We start from the raw sequence: 11,469 nt of genomic DNA on the forward strand, positions 1-11,469 counted from the left end.
GCTCCGCGGGAGAAAGATGAGGCTTTCTACTCCCGTAAAGATTTACACCCTCGGAAATCCTGTACAGGGTCGCTATGGGTCAGAACTGACTCAACGGCACTTAACAACAACAACAACAACAACAATATAGCTTTATATATTGATATTTTTGTTGCATAAATGCTTTGTGATTTTTTCAGCAATGTTTTTTGATTGGCCTTCAGATGCTGTTGTTGTTGTTAATTGCTGTCAAGTCAGTTCTGGATAGGGTTTCCAAGGAGCGGTTGGTAAGTTTGAACTACCAACCTTGAAGTTCAAATTGACCTTCGGATATTGTGCTTATCCTATCATACAACACCATGTATGCATTAAAATATATCTGTAAGTTTATATGTTATATTATCAACTTCCAAAGACAAAGATGGAATTTACAAAATACTGGTAATAAAAAACAAAATAATGAAAGCTAAAAAGTAATCAGTTATTGGACTTGAGTCCACACTGACTTATAGCAGAATCATCAGAACAAGACACCATTGTAAACTGAGGACAACTTTTTGACATGGCTCTGTAGGATAAGTATTGAACTGTTACCACAAGGTTGGTGGTTCAAACCTAACAGCTTCTCCTCAAAAACCTTACACAGGGTCACAATGAGTTGGAACTGACTCGATGGCCCTTAACAGCAACAATTTAACACTGGTATTATCCTCCAAACTAGCTATTCTCATCTCCATTTCAAGTATGAAAAAGTAAGTTTAGAGAGGTTGAGTAAGGCTCCAAATCACAGAGTACGGTCACTCTGGGTTCTGAAGCCTATACGGCACTGGTTCTGTTTAACATAAATTTAAATCATCTTTCTTCATTAAGTTTTTTCATGAACTGGTTGTGGCTAAAGGAGGACAGAATAATTTCACTTTTCAGAAGATTCAAGTCCAAGACAGTTATCAATAAGTCTTTAGAAATACGCATCATGAGATAAGAATTTTGTTCACAATGAGATCATTGTTGTTGTTGTTAAGTGTCATCGAGTCAGTTCTGACCCATAGGGACCCTGTATAGGGTTTCTGAGGAGAAGCTGGTGAGCTTGAACTGCCGACCTTGCAGTTCAAATGGTTTTGCAGTCTGGTGCATTAACCCACAGCGCCACGCCAGGACAATGAGATTACTATTCTTTAAATGGATAGTGGCTCAAGACAAGCCCATGTGTGCAAAGCCAAACTGTCCCATAGGGTATTCAAGTCAATAATCTTTCCAAAGCAAACTGCCAGGTCTTCCTTTTAGGCACCTCTGGATGGGTTCAAACTGACAACCTTTTGACTACTAATAGTCAAGTATTTTACTGTTTGCTTCACCCAGGGACTCCTATAATGAGTATTAAAGTTTCTTAAATAAAATTATTTAATTTAATTGTACTAAACTCTAGGGAAATAAACTAATCAGACACAGGGTAAAAGGATTTTATATTGCTAACCTCCATGTAGTATGAGAGTCAAAGAAGTGTCTCTATTACATTATGCAGTGTCTGGCAATGCCATGGAGATGGAGGAATGCATACACCCATTTTCTGGCTATTTTCTCCATCATGTGGCTATTTAAGTGTTCTGATATTTATTAGGCTATTCTTTCATTTGTGACCATTTCATCTGGCTACTGATATCATGAGTCCAAATACCAGCAGACTTTCCTATCAGTTAAGTTGCCATCTTCCTTTTCCTGGAGTTTTCAAGATAAGGATATTCAATGGATTTTACTTCTTAATCTATGCCGGTAAGAAGTTGGTTGAAGTAGTAGATTTCAGGCCATTTCATTGTGTTCTTCAGGAGATATATTACAAAGAACTTCACAGTCCTATGGGTAGACTCTTCTAGTGTAGAAGAAGGGGAGCTGAGTTTTCTACCTCTTTAACTAGCAGCTTTGTTTGACCCCCAAATAGAGTTACTTAGAGAAAGCAACAACATGGGAGAAATTTTAAAACAAAACAAAGATACACTAATAAATTTGAAAGGGGAGACTACTTTATAATTTCTACTTTGTGACAACATTGAAATTTTTTTGCTGGGTCCGTTTCTGCTTTCTAGATTGAAAAGAATATAGCGTTTTAGAGACAAACAGAAGTTTGCCATGTTAAAAAAAATTCAGGAAAACAGCATCTTTGGAGATTAGTCTGAAATTCATAGATATAATAAATTAAAAGCAAGTCTACCAAATTAAGAATATAAGTAAAGCTTTTTAGATTTAGTTTTCTTACGTATAAAATGAGTTTTGAGAAGTCCAGGGCTAAACCTCTAAACTACCTCTCATCTGTCAGTTTGTGGAACTGTGATGGCTTGCCTCTTTCTGTGATGATGAAAGCTATGCTGCCGATATTTTAAATACCAGCAGATATTCTTGGCAGATAAGTTTCAGTTGAGCTTCCAGACTAATACAGACTCAGAAGAAGGGAGATGCAGATTACTTCTGAATGCTTAACCACTGAAAACCTTATGAATAGCAGTGGAACTGTCAGAACTTGAATACTGAATATGAAAACATGATGAATAGCACCAGGATAGTGTACCACAAGACGAGACCCACAGGTTAGAAGGCACCCAAAATAAGACTGAGGAAGAGCTGCCACCTCAAAGTACAGTTGACTGTGATGACATGAATGAAGTAAAGTTCTTAGGACCTTCATCTGCTTATGGAGCACAACTCAAAACTAGGAGAAACAGCTGTAAACATCCATTAATAATCAGAACAAGTAATGCGTGAAGTATGAATCTAGGAAAATTGGAAGTTGTCAAAAATGAAATTCAATGCATACAGATTGTTATCATAGGGATTCATGAGCTGAAATAGACAGGTATAGGTCATTTTGAATTTGACAATCACATGGTTTACTATGCCGGGAATGACAAATTGAAAAGGAAAAGTGTCACATTCATCATCAAAAAGACCATTTCAAGTTCCAACTTAAAGTATAATATTTTCTGTGATAGGATAATATCCATATGGCTATAAATAAGACCAGTTAATAGCACTGTTATTAAAATTTAAGCACCAACCAAAAAATCCAGTGATGATGGAATTGAAGAATTTTACCAAATTCGTCAGTATGAAATTGATCAAACATGCAGTCAAGATATACTGATAATTACTGGTATTGGAATGCAAAGTCTGGGGGGCAGGAAAGGAGGAAAGAAAGATCAGTAGTTGGAAAATAAGGTCTTGATAGAGATAATGCTGAAGAGTGCATAATAGAATGTTGCAAGACCAATGACTTCTTCATTGTAAATAAAAGACAACTATACATATGGACCTCACCAAATGGAAGACACAGAAACAAATTGACTACATCTGTGGGAAAAGATGGTGGAACATCTCCATATCATCAGACAAAACAAGGCCAGGGTCAGACTGTAGAACAGACCACCAATTACTCATATGCAAGTTTGGGTGGAGTCTGAAGAAATTTAAAACAAGTCCACAAGAGACAAAATTTGATGCTGCACAGTTCTGACTTGAATTTAGAGATCATCTCAAGAACAGATTTGATTCATTAGACACTAATGACCAAAGACTCAAGAGTTATGAGAGAACATTGTACAGAAAGAAAGCAAAAGGTCATTAAGAAGACAGGAAAGAAGTAAAATTCCAAATGGATGTCAGATGACACTATGAGACCTGTTATCTAGCCTAGATATGCTAAAGCAAAAGGAAAAAAAATTAGGAAGTAAAAGAGCTGAACAGAAAATATCAAAGGGCAGTTTGATAAGTCAAAGTCAAGTATTATAATGAAATTTGCAAAGATCTGGAGTTAGAAAACCAAATGGGAAGAGCATGACGGCATTTCTTAAGCTGAAAGAACTGAAGAAAAAAATTAAGCTTCAACAAGCAATTTTGAAGGATTCTGTCCTGGTGTGGCATTGTCAGATAAGTGCGGGACCTCAAGGTCAGTTTGAACCACAAGGTCAGCAGTTCAAGCTAACCAGCCCCTCCTCAGAAACCTTTTAATGGGTCAGTAGGAGTCTGAACTGACTCAAGAACACTTAACAATAGCAGCAATTGACAAAATATTGACTGATGCAGAAAGCAGATGTGCAAAGGCTTCTGACTGTGTGGATCATGACAAGTTATGGACAACATTGTGGAGAATGAGTATTCTAGAATACTTAATTGTGCTCATAAGGAACCTATTTATAAACCAAGAGGCAGTCATTCGAATAGAACAAAGGGAATCTGAATGTTTTAATATCAGAAAAGGTGTGCACCAGAGTTGTATTCTTTCATCATACTTATTCAATCTGTATGTTAAGCAAATGATCTGAGAAGCTGGATTATATGAAAAAGAATGTAGCAACAGGATGGGAGGAAGACTCATTAACAAGCTGTGATATGCAGATAATACAACCTTGCTTAATGAAAGCAAAGAGAACTTAAAATACTTACTGTGATCAAAGACCACAGTAACCAGTACGGGGTGCACCTCAATGTAAATAAAACAAAATTCTTCATTACTAGACCAGTAAATAACATCATGATAAATGAAAAAAAAGATTGAAGTTGTCAAAGACTTCACTTTGTTTGGATTCACCATCAACATTCATGGAAGCAGCAGTCAAGAAATCAAACAGTGCATCGCATTAGGCAAATCTGCTGCACAAGACCTCTTTAAAGCATTCAAGAGCAAAGATGTCAGTTTGAAGACTTAAGTGCATATGACCCAAGTCATGATATTTTCCATAGCTTCATATGCATGTTAAGACCATAGAATCATTGATGCATTTGAGTAATGGTGTTGGAGAATATATTAAACTAAGATGGACTGCCAGAAGAACAAACAAATATATGTTGGAAGAAGAACAGCCAGAATGCTTCTTAGAAGCCAGGATGGATGGCAAGACTTTGTCTCTCATACTTTGGACATATTATCAGGAGAGGCCAGTCCCTGGAGAATGACATCATGCTTTGTCAAGGTTAGGCTAAGCAAAAAAGAAAGCCCCTAAGATGGATCGGCACTGTAGCAGCATTAATAGGCTCAAGCTTAATAATGATTGTGAGAATGGCACAGGGCCATGCAGTGTTTCCTTCTGTTGTACATTAGGTCATTATGAGTCAGAATGGACTCAATGGCACCTACCCCCAACAACAACAACGACAAATCTCTCACAGTGGTATGAAAAGTTTGATGATCACCATGCATGTAATGATTATTCTGGACAGAATGTCTACACATTTTCTTAAATTAGCAAAAGAAACAGCAATCAAAAGTAACTTAGAACTATCTGAACAAGGTGACCTCCATTTCCATAATAGTTTTATAAATTACTTAAATTTTTCTAGCTCAAACATTCAATATTTATCATATATGGTCTACCTGTTTTGAATCTCTCTCCAGACTATTGTTACTAAGAGTTCATCAGTTTAAATGTGTTTAAGAACAAATCCCAAATTAATATACATATTTTGGTATAGTATCTCAAAAGAATCCAATAGTTAATTCACAAAAGGATAATGAAAAGATAAATTATAGCAAAATGTATGGGGAATGGTGGTGGTGATGTGCTGTGGAGTCAGTTCCCACTCAAAGCGACCCTGTATAGTGTTTCCGAAGCTGTAAATCTTTACGGGAGCAGAAAGCCTCATCTTCTGCTTCTTTGCATGCTCTGTGGAACAGCTGGTAGTTTCGAACTGCTGACCTTGAGGTTAGCAGTCCAACTCGTAACCACAGAGCATGCAAATAAGTAACAGCTCTTAGCCTTTTTTTGATTGTTTGCGACAAATGATTCATTAACACAACTTGTTCTTAGTGGTGTCTTACGAGCTATTTAAAATTTCCAACATACTAGCTGTAATTTTACTTTTCTTCCCATTCCAGACAGTATGCTAGAGTAAGGGAAACAGTGATATTAAGGCTTAGATATTGTCAGACTATTTCTAACATATCACGTTAAGAATCTAATATGTCATGTAGCAATTCCATGTATTTAATTCTTAAATAGTATTATCTAATTATAATATATATATGTATATATATATATTGTTCTGAACTCCAAATGAAATGTTAAAAATATATATAGTGAATTGTGGATATGTTTTTTAATATGCTCAGATAAGATTCAATTGTATTTAAGAAAATTGAATGTTTTCAATATTTTAAATAATATTGTAATTTACAGACATAATTTGGTATGACAATATATAGCATGGCAGTGCACATGTTAGATAAGAAAAGCTGGTACCTTTAGAAGGGTATACAAATTTTCCATTTTTCTATCAGGACAAGATAAGAAAGGACTTAGTTGAATAAGTTATATTAAAAACATGAACATGAATTCAACCTTCAGAAAAAAAAAAGTTGTATTTTCTGTCTCTACAGTAATGAAAGCGCTTCTGGTGTCAACTTTGCTATAACTAATATGCCTAAGAAAATCTGATGTGTTTTCCTTAGTCCCCTGAGTTGGGTTTCTAACACTATTTTCAATGTTGGCTATGTCTCCAAAAAGTACTGATGTCTGGATCACATTCCCAGAGCTTTTGATTTAATTGGTCTCAAGTGCATGTTGACCATTGTAAATTTAGAAAGTCCTTGGATTATTTTAATGTGCAGTCATGCTTGAAAACCACTGCCGTAAAGAAATCAGGGAACTAGGACGATAGCTGGTTCCATGTTTGCAGCCAGCAACATCATGATAGACCTAGATCGTCTTAGCATCGTCATATAGCAAGGATGCTTGCATAACTTCTTAGGATAGTGCTAAACTGTAGTAAGAAGTCAACTTACAAGAACATCTAAAACCAGTGCAATTTGCATATCAAATAGAAAATAAGTAGTGAATTGGAGTAAGTTGAATCTATAAAATCCCTATGTCCATAATAATGTAAAATGTGGGGGTTACAGGAGAAAACAAATTAAAACTTCTAAACACAAGCAATGTTTCAAATAATATTTCTACCCAAATTATCAAATTATCCTTATTTTTTAATTCATCAAATATCTGAACACCCACTATGTGCCAGACTCTGTTCAAGGCACTTAAAAGACATAGTTAATTTCAGTAGTCTTTGACTCTCAGAAGTTCATACTTTGTTGTTACTGTTGTTGTTGTTATGTGCCGTGGAGTCGGTTCTGACTCATAGCGACCCTGTACAGGGTTTCTGAGGCTGTGAATCTTTACGGGAGCAGAAAGCCTCATCTTTGTCCCGCAGAACATCTGGTAGTTTCGAACTGCTGACCCTGAGGTTAACAGCCCGATTCATATGCTACCAGAGCTCCTTTAGGTGCCATTAAATCAGCTCTAACTCATAGCAACTCTGAGTACAATAGAATCAACCACCACACGGTCCTGTACCAGTCTAACAATCATTATGTTTAAGCCTTTTGTTACAGCCACTGTATCAGTCCATCTTGTTGAAGGTCTTCCTCTTTTCGCTGATCCTCTATTTTTACTAAGCATGGTGTGTTTCTCCAGGGATCGATCCTTCCTGACAGCATGTACAAAGTACATGGGACAAATTCTCTCTATCATCGCTTCTAAGGAAAAAAAAATGGCTGTACTTTTTCCAAAACTAATTATCTCATTCTTTGATATTCTTTGCCAACACCATAATTCAAATGCATCTATTCTTCTCCTGCCTTCCTTATTCATGTCAAATTTTCACATACATATGAAATGATTAAAAATACCATGGCTTGGGTCAGCTGTACCTTAACTGACATCTTTGCTCATTAACACTTTAAAGAGGTCCTTTGCAGAGGTCTTTGGCTCTAATCTGGAAAAATTGAAGTAACAAATATAATAACACATCAATGTGAAGAAAAGCAACCCAGGGAAGGAGAACAGAGAGAGCAGAGTGAGACCACTGTATCGCTTACTGTTGGGGAAAGTCTCTAAAAGAACGTTAATATTTGAACAAAGACCTGAATGATGTAAGGTAGTGAACTTTCAACTGTAGGGTTATAGCATTTCCAGAAAACAGCAAGTGTAGAGTTCGAGAGCTATGAAAGATCAGAAAGAACACCAACATAATAGGAGTAAGAAATTGATGTTAAAGAGGCACTCATTGGCCAAATCATGTAGGGCTTGAACTGGGAAGGTCAAGGCCTGGATATAGTGTAGACATGTATTGTAGGAGGCAGCCATGAAAACAAGACCAGTTGAGCTAAGAGATCAGTTGGGAGTCCAGAGACCATTGATAGAGAAAGTGGAAATTTTATGGAGCTCTGGAAGCGTAGTGGTCATGAATTAGGCTGCTAACCTCAAGGTCAGCAGTTTTGAAACTACCAGGAGTTTTGTGGGAGAAAGATGAGGTTTTCTGCTCCCGTAAAGATTTACAGCCTCAGAAACCCTATACTGGGTTGCTATGAGTTGAAACCGACTCCACAGCACATAATCACCACTATATATATATATATGTTTGTTTTTTGAGAATTAAAAAGATTCGTTGATGAGCTGGGAATAGAGTTTGTGAGAGGAAAAAATTAAGGATTGGAAAAAAATACCTTTTTGCCTTGCGTACCTAATAAAAATTGTTGTAATTTACAAGATACAGAGACTAAGGCAAGAGGAGCCCTGGTGGCACAGAGGGTTACATGTTGGCCATTAATCACAAGGTCAACAGTTTGAATGTACCAGCCACTCTTGGGAGAAAGATTAGGCTTTCTGCTCTGGAAAGATTTAGAGCTTTGTAAACCCTATACAGGGTTGCTATGAGCCAGAATTGACTCAAAGACACATAGAAGCAGTAGAGACTGAGAGAGAAATATATTTAGAGCTGGGAAGAGAAATTCAGAAGTTGACTCTAGACAGGCTACATTTGAGATGTATATTAGCTAGCTCAGTTTTGAAAGGACAGTCAGACCTTTAACTATCAAGCTGAGGTACACATTGACATTGCAAACAGAAATTAGAATACGACTAGTATAACACAACATATTCAACTTTGCTAAAATTATTGACACACGATTTTTAAAAAAATGTTATATGCTGCCAAACATATGGATTCAAAATTCCTCCAGTGCCGCCCAATGATAAAAGACCTCATACAATGAGGGCCTTTGGGAAGTGGATTGCAGAACTGACAATATAGCAGATTCTGTGGATTAATGTGCTGGACTGCAAGGTTGGTTTGAACTGCAAGGTCAGCAGTTCAAGCTCACCAGCCACTCCTCAGAAGCCCTATACAGGGTTGCTATGGGTCAGATGGAAGGAATACACAGAGTCACTGTACCAAAAAGAAATGGTTACTGTTCAACCATTTGAAAAGGTTACATATTATCAAAAGTCAATAATCCTGAAGGAAGAAGTCCCAGGTACATTGAAGGCATTGGCAAGGAACAAGGCACCAGGAATTGATGGAATACAAATTGAAATCTTTCAACAAACTGATGCAGCAGTGGAGGCACTGACTCATCTATGCCAACAAATTTGAAAGACAACTATCTGGCCAACTGACTGGAAGAGATCCAAAGAGAGATTACCAAACAGAATGTGGAAATCATAAGACAATATCTTTCATATCTCATGTGAGTAAAGTTTTACTACAGGTAATGAAGAAATGGATGCAAACATACATTGACAGAGAACTTCCAGAGGTTCAAGCTGGATTCAGAAGAGGGCATGAAACGAGGGCTATCACTGCTGACATCAGATGGATCTTGGCTGAAAGCAGAGAATACAAATATGATGTTTACATGTGTTTTATTGACTACACAAAGGCATTCAATTGTGTGGATAATGACAAACTACGGACAATATTGCATAGTATAAATATTCTACAACACTTAATTGTGCTCAGGAGGAACCTGTATGTAGACCAAGAGGCAGTGTTAGAACAAAACAAGGGAACACTGAATGGCTTAAAATTAAGAAAGGTGTGTGCCAGTGTTGTATTCTTTCACCATACTTATTTAATTTGTATGCTGAGCATATAATCTGAGAAGCTGGATTTTATAAACAAAAACATGGCATCAGGATTGGAGAAAGGCTCATTAACAACCTGTGATATGCAGATGATATAACCTTGCTTGATGAAAGTGAAGGGAACTTAAAACACTTACTGATGAGAATCAAAGACCACAGCCTTTGATATGGGTTGCATCTCAATGTAAAGAAAACAAAAATCCTCTCCACGAAACCAATAAACAACATCCTTATCAATGGAGAAAAGATTGAAGTTGTCAAAGACTTCATTTTTCTTGGATCAACCATCAACACTCATGGAAGCAGCAGTCAAGAAATCGAACACCGTATTGCATTAAGCAAATCTGCTGCACAAGACCTTTTTAAAGTGTCAAAGAACAAAGATGTCAGTTTGAGGACCAAGGTGTACCTGCCCCAAGACATGGTATTTTCAATAACCTCATAAGCATGCGAAAGTTGGACAGTGAATAAGTAAGATCATATTGATGCACTTGACTTGTGGTGTTGGAAGAGACTATTAAAAGCATGATGGACTGCCAAAAAGTCAAATAAATTGTGTTGCAAGAAGTACAGCCAGAGTGCTTCTTGGAAGCCAGGATGACCAAACTGTGTTGCTCATAATTTGACGTATTATCCAGAGATACCAGTCCCTGGAGAAAGGATATCATGTTTGGTAAAGTGGAGGGTCAGAGAAAAAGAGGAAGACCCCCAATGAGATGGACTGACACAGTGGCAGCAGTGATGGACTCAGAGGTAGCAATGATTGTGAGGTTGGCCCAGGACTGGGCAATGTTTCATTGCGTTGTGCATAAGGTCGCCATGAGTTGGCACCAACTCGATGACACCTAACAATAACAACAACAATGGGTTGGAACTGACTTTATGGTATTTAGCAACAACAATACTACTTAGGGTTGAAACACATACAAATCCATGTACAGTTCTGTATATATTGTAATTAAACAAACTGGTAGCTACAATAAGCTACCATGTTCCCAAGAACTAACATAAATGTGATTGAAATTATTGCAGATAACTAGAATCTCCAACAAGAGGGAGAAATGTGAAAATGCTATGAGTAAGTCATTAAATCATATATTAGTTTAAATCTACAAACTGCCTGTGTGAGGATTACAGTTTGCCTCTAAAAAGTAGAATGTTTGAGTCAGAATTCATGAAGACCATACCTAAACTCAACTGTTTCGGAAACAGTGAAATTGATTTGATTTTTGGAGTGTCTCAGCTTGAATCAAATTGAAATGAAAATTATGTTTGACATTTTGCAAAATATTACTATAAGATAAAGGAGTCCTAGTAGTACAATGGTTAGGCACTAGACAATTAACCACAGAATTGGAGGTTCAAGCCCACCCAGTGACACCACAGGAATAGACTTGGTGATCTGCTTCCAAAAAAATAAATAAATTTATGAGCCAGTTCCACTCTGTTACACAGAGTTGCTATGAGTCAGGATTGACTCAAGGGTCCCTCGCTGTGACTGCAAAATGAGAAGATTTAGACCCAAAATAGAAATTCAATAATATCAACAATTGTTGTTGTTGTTAAGTGCCGTTGAGTCGGTTCC

Source organism: Chrysochloris asiatica, unplaced genomic scaffold, assembly GCF_000296735.1.
Source record: "Chrysochloris asiatica unplaced genomic scaffold, ChrAsi1.0 scaffold00011, whole genome shotgun sequence".
Classification (NCBI taxonomy): domain Eukaryota; kingdom Metazoa; phylum Chordata; class Mammalia; order Afrosoricida; family Chrysochloridae; genus Chrysochloris; species Chrysochloris asiatica.